Genomic DNA, 6,602 nt, shown 5'->3' with positions numbered 1-6,602 from the left:
CTGCCTCCCAGTCACGAATCAAAAGTATCCCATCACCAATGTCTCCTACAGAGTAAAACTCCCAGTTGAGAACCAATGGTGTAACAAAACCCATTCCTTCATCTACCCATTCACTTGTAGGAGCATTTATTGGACCACCATTTTTGCACTCCTTAAGACTTTCAGAGGCTTAAGTTCTCAGCGTGTTTGTTTGTCATTACTTTACGCTGTACAGTATTTAAATAGCTTTTCAGGGCGCCTGGGTGCCTCAGTTGGTTAAGCGACTGCCTTCAGCTCAGGTCATGATCCCGGAGTCCTGGGATTGAGTCCCGCATCGGGCTCCCAGCTCCATGGGGAGTCTGCTTGTCCCTCTGACCTTCTCCCCTCTCATGCTCGTTCTCTCTCTCCCTCTCTCTCTCAAATAAATAAATAAAAATCTTAGGGGCACCTGGGTGGCTCAGTGGGTTAAAGCCTCTGCCTTCGGCTCAGGTCATGATCCCAGCGTCCTGGGATCGAGCCCCGCATCGGGCTCTCTGCTCTGCAGAGAGCCTGCTTCCTCCTCTCTCTCTGCCTGCCTCTCTGCCTAATTGTGATCTCTGTCTGTCAAATAAAATCTTTAAAAAAAAAAAATCTTAAAAATAAATAAATAAATAAATAAATAGCTTTTCAGTATTGTGACTCTACGTAACATTTTATAACTCACAGTTGTGCTTCTCATATGATCTTTCTACATGCATCTTCTGGAAACAAATTTCCTGGAACATACTCCTTCAGTTACTATAGTAATTCTTGAGCATAGTGCTTTACTGCAGATTATACAGAAAGTTCATATAAACTTAAAGAAAGTGAGTCTATAACATAGATCACGTTGTTTCCTAGGATGTGTACACACAAGCACACTCCCCCAAACCCCAAGAGAAATAGATGCAATGGAACCGAAGTTACACATAGCCTGAGGAGAAACATAGTTTTTAAGAGTATGAATTTTGCTTGAAGCTTTGGAACATTATTAAGAATAAAACAAAATTTTTATGTTAAAACTAGTATGAACGATTTGGAGTGAAATGAGGTGGTTTTTTTGCATGGATTTTAAACTAAAAGATATCAACAAAGTTTTTTTGCACTTGGGTCACATCGAGCCACGGTCCCAGGCAGACCTGTGCTTCAAGAGAAACACTGAGAAACCCTAATTTGGTGACATGATAAATCTTCACTGAATTAAAAATCCAAGAGCCTAAAGATAACATATGATCCAAACTCGAGCTCCGAGGCAGGCACAGTGTTTTTAAACTCAACTTATTTATGGATGAGGTAACTTCCCTGCCTAGGACAAGTAAATGGAAATCTCTCCATAGGCTTTTGCAATTATCACACAAGCAGTAAAGAGCATAAATGGTCAGGAAAACCGCAGTTCGTAAATCCGATTTTAGGAAAGGGTCTTTCCAGGTGGGGAAACAGGCTGAGTTAATCTGTAACTTGCATTTGCTTGTGTTAGGTAAGAATTTGCCATGTCAACTTGCCTTCTCTCCTGGTGTTTCCTGTACTCCCTCGCCTTTTTTAGTTTGATTGATTTGGAAAATTCCAGTCCATCTCAGCTAAAGTAAAAGTAAAATAAACAGTTGTGAAGTGAAGCTGAGATTAAAATTTTAAGTCTGCTTTGTTACTGTCTCTTCCCACCCAAAGTAATTTCTAACGAAGCCCTCTTCGCTGTCATTCCTTCCTCCCCAAGCTGCACCAAGGATGTAGTTGTTTTTCTTTTTGTTTTAACTGCACAAACTATAGAATCACAGCAAGATACTTAGCCTCTCCTGCCTTTTCCTTCAAGTACTGAAGTACATCTCAAAATATTTTACAACACCAGATTTCTATATATTATAGAATTTTACTGGGACAATCACATTTACCCGTAACCTATTGTTTAAGCATATATTTTAATATCTTAAAAAAAAGTGACTCTAGATTCCATCTCTAGTAAATGTCATCAGCACACTTACCTGCAAACAGATGTGCTCCTAGCAACTCAACAGTAACAATAAACAAAGGAGTAGTAATTGTTTTTTTCTTTGTAAGTGTTGCTAGTACACAAAGTCAATGAGCACAGACAGTGGCCGCCCGAGGGAATTTGAGAACTGGCTGCCCAGGTTCTAATACCTGTATTAACCAGGCCAAGCAACCCAATGCTGGCTCTATCCATTCCAGATTAATTCCTAAATAGCTAAACACTTAATCTGAGCAGTTTATAACCACAAAACCATAAACTTATCTTAAAGAATTATAATCCTGAATAACAGGAGGTTGGGTGGAGGGAGTAATTAGAGGAAAGGAAGGGTTAACAGAGCCCGGTATTTTTCAAGTGGCTATCAAGTGAGAAATAGGATTCAAAGATAAGAATGTGGCTGAAGTTGCACCAGAGTAGTTTTCTGAGACTTTATCCACGCTCATTCCTCTCCCATTCATCCCAGCCAGCGCCCCCCCCCCCCAGTCTTCTTCCACTTGGGTGAAGGCTCATGGAGAAGTGAGACCAACTTAAGATGGAGAGTTCAGACAATCACATTTGAATCCCGAGGACAACTCTACAATGGATTTTTCAGTTACATGAACTAGTAAGTCCTTTGCTTTGGTGGGAGGGTTGAATTAAGTTCAGATTGGGTATCCCCTGATTTTATGGCTTCTGTTATGGTTACTACAATGAAACTAAAAGTATATACATTTCTCTGCTCATAACTATAAGCATTTAAACAGATTTGTTTTGGGACGCGTGGGTGGCTCAGTCAGTTAAGTGTCCACCTTTGGCTCAGGTCATAATCCTAGGTCCCAGGGATACAGCCCCACAAGGAGGCCCACAAGGGGCTCTCTGCTCAGTTGGGAGCCTGCTTCTCCATTTCCCTCTGCCTGCCACTCCCCTTGCTTGTGCTCTCTTTCTGTTAAATAAATAAGTAAAATGTTTAAAAAATGAGTAATTTGTTTTATGTAAAAATCAAGATTGGTGGGCCACCTGGGTGGGTCAGTGGGTTGGGCATCTGCCCTCAGCTTGGGTCAGGGGCCCAGGGTCGAGCCCTAGAAAAAGCTCCCCGCCCAGCGGGGAGTCTGATTCTCCCTCTCCTTCTGCCCCTTTCCCTGCTCATTCTCTCTCTCAAATAAATAAATAAAATCTTCAAAAAAAAAATCAAAATTGGTTGTGACTTTGAAATCTAAGCATCACGTAGCGTCCGGGAAAATCTAGCAATTAAAATCAATTTTATATCCAAAGATTTAACATTTCCTTTTAAAACATCCATCTAAAAGGTTTCAAAATGCAAACTCAACAGAGTTTAACTAACAGGCTGCACTGATAAAACAGATCACTTGGGGGCACCTGGGTGGCTCAGCTGGTTGGACGACTGCCTTCCGCTCAGGTCATGATCCCGGAGTCCCGGGATCGAGTCCCGCATCGGGCTCCCAGCTCCATGGGGAGTCTGCTTCTCCCTCTGACCTTCTCCTCGCTCATGTTCTCTCTCACTGTCTCTCTCTCAAATAAATAAATAAAATCTTAAAAAAAAAAACAAAAAACAAACAAAAAAAACAGATCACTTGGGACAATGAAGTCCTCAATGTTTTCTAGAAACAATCTTCTCATTGTGTCTCTCCTCTTTAAGTTCCCATTTTGCAGAATTCTTATTAAATCATCCTTTTTAAAAAAAATATTTTATTTATTTGAGAATGAGAGAGCAGGCACAAGCAGGCAGAAAGGCAGAGGGAGAAGCAGGCTCCCTGCTGAGCAGAGAGCCCATGTGGGGCTTGATCCCAGGACCCTGAGATACGACCTGAGCCAAAGGCAGATGCTTGACCAACTGAGACACCCATGCACCCCTCTTATTAAATCATTCTATTAACGGGAAGCAAATAGAAAAAATTTTCTTCTGCTACACGAATTACATTCTCTTCCCAGATGAGTCATTAATTCTTCTGCCTTATGCTCTATGTACAGGGCTCCTCAGTTAGGACCACAGGTACTGACAGCTGCCAGTGTTACTCAGAAGCTTGTCTGAAATGCAAATTTCCTGGTCCCATCTCAGACCAACCGATTCGAATCAAAATGTCCAGGGATGGAATCCCAGATTTTGTCCCATTGATTCTTAGGCACACAGAAGTTTTAAAACTAATGCTGCTATATGTTTACATAGTTATCATGTTTCTTTTTATTTTGCTCAAGCTGAACATAGGCAACAGAAGACATTCCATAAACTTTGATAGGGTAGGTGACTTAACACTCCTCCCACTCTGAGACCAGTTTGTATTTTTCTTCAAGATACAATTCGGAGCTGAGTATCTATTTGCTGTTCTGAAGCCTAGCTAAAAAGAGCCAAGGACGGTTCAGGGAAAGGCTCACCTGGGTTATTAAATAATGTCTGAACTTCGTTTTCTCTTCTGAGATTAAGTTGTCTCCATTAGTCAAGAGGGACAGTCCTCATACTATTTTCCTTCCAGATTTGGGAATGTGAGTATTACTTTCTCAGGAATTATGGAGATTGGGGGTAACGATGGACAACCACGTGAACTGCTGCTCTCTGCTCCAACCCCGCACAGAATTACACTACAGAGCTGTTGTTAGTTCGGCAACACGCAAACACAAGTGGACCGACCATAATCCGTGAGAAGTACTTTAAGGTCCAAGAGCAATAACACTTGAGTGCCAGACTGAGAGGGAGGGGTGAAGGGTTAGCACTACTTGGGTTAAGAAGTCATTAGAAAGTGAACATACTATTTGATACCAACAATTTTTACAAAACAAAATTTCCTAAATACAGTTATCATGTGAAATGCTCTAGCATAGATTTAATTCCACAAAAGAGGGGTTCCTTTTACACCAGCTTAGTAAGATTTATTGTCACAATGCTATGGTAGTAAGCCCCTAAACTTTATAATCCCTCACGTTTCTCTCAAGAGATATTTTTTAAAGCCTCAGTGTTGAATATCATCAAACCATGCTTTAAAATTCTGCAGGCTGGTTTTAAATACTGAATTAAAATTATGACAATGATAAAATGCCAACCAATCGAGGTCCCAAACTAATAACATTCAAAACAAGATAGAATTATTATTGGAATCCTGTTATATTTTTGACAACGGTAAAGGCTGACCAACTGCTGTCATTAATGTTAATGCCATAAAAAATGTATTTATATTCTGAAAACGTTTATCTGTCTTGCACAACTTGACACTGAGGTATAAAGCCATGTTTTGCCAACATTTTTTTTTTATTAATCTAACAAGTAATTTCTTCCACAACAGCGACTGTGGTAAGAACTCCAATAATAGTAGCCAACCTACTGTAATGTTCAATGGTCTTCTACTTAATATAGTACATAAATATTTATAAACTACATAGCCACACCAATTTGTAACAAACTAATAAATTCTGAATGTTAGAAATATAATAAAACTAATACTAAATAGTGTCTTTTTAACTTTCCCCTTTTCCTTGTTTATATTCATGCTTCCCACTAACTTTTTCACTAGACTCTACTGAATCCTAGATTTAAATAGGGTCAAGGATAAAACAATATTGAGATGAATGTCAAAAACATAACACACTGAGTTTTATCAGTGTCTAAGCCACTTACAGCTATTCTCCAAAAGACAAGTTATTCAACCAAGACAAACATGAAACATGTTAGAATTTAATCTCAAGTTTTTTGGGGCTGACCTGTCAGATATATGGGAACATCCGAGGCTCAAGCATGGAAGGTCTAAACGCCAAAATGTCAATTTGTCACTAGTGGAATGGCCATCTGCTGAAGAAGGGCCCTACGCATGCTGAGCACTGTGTTCAATGTGCAGAAGACAGATAATTTGTTTTGGGCTTCTACAAATGAAAGTAATGAGGCTTTAAGTCTGACCAGCCTTATAAAATAGTAAACCTGAATAATAACCTCTAAGTAACTTCCAGCTTAACCTCTACTGACTCTTGCCACTATATCAACTTGGGTTAATAGTTCTGCAGTCCTAATTAAAAAGAGAAGTCGTAAAATTAATTTTCTGCAGTGAATTATCAGACTACCTTCTTGTTAACTAGAGATTATAGTATGTTCCACCTTGAGGCTGTAAAATCATGAATACCAGACATTAATTCAACAAATATTCAGTGACAAATGAAGTATACCATTATGCTAAGTGTTTGGTAGACCAAATGTTGAATTGTTTCATAATTTTTCCTCAAATCCCTTTATTTCTAGCAACAAATCTAGATCTACCTTTTCTATTCCCATATGGAAGCTAAAATATGTTAAGATTGCTGATATATGACTATTTTTCTATATTATGATCCTATTTTTGCTAATTGCCTTTATAGTACAGCAGTTTAAGTTTCCTGCTTAAAAAAAAACTATCTTTTTAGAACTCTGAAAAGATATTAAATTCACTGAATAAAAAACTTTCTAACTTTGTTCCTTAAATATAATAAAATTCTGATATATGATGTTAAACAAGTTAAATTACTAGACAAGTACTCTCTACTCACTGAAAATTAATGTTGTAAAGAGATTTAACTGATCTTTCAAGGGAACTGAGTTTCAACTACCCTAAAAATGGTAAGTGACTTACTATTTGTGTATAAAACTGAAGTATGTTCCTTATGAAATTAT

The sequence above is a fragment of the Mustela nivalis genome, assembly GCF_964662115.1.
Source record: "Mustela nivalis genome assembly, chromosome: 1".
Classification (NCBI taxonomy): domain Eukaryota; kingdom Metazoa; phylum Chordata; class Mammalia; order Carnivora; family Mustelidae; genus Mustela; species Mustela nivalis.
The sequence above is the reverse complement of the archived record's forward strand: the minus strand, read 5'-3'. Positions refer to the sequence as shown.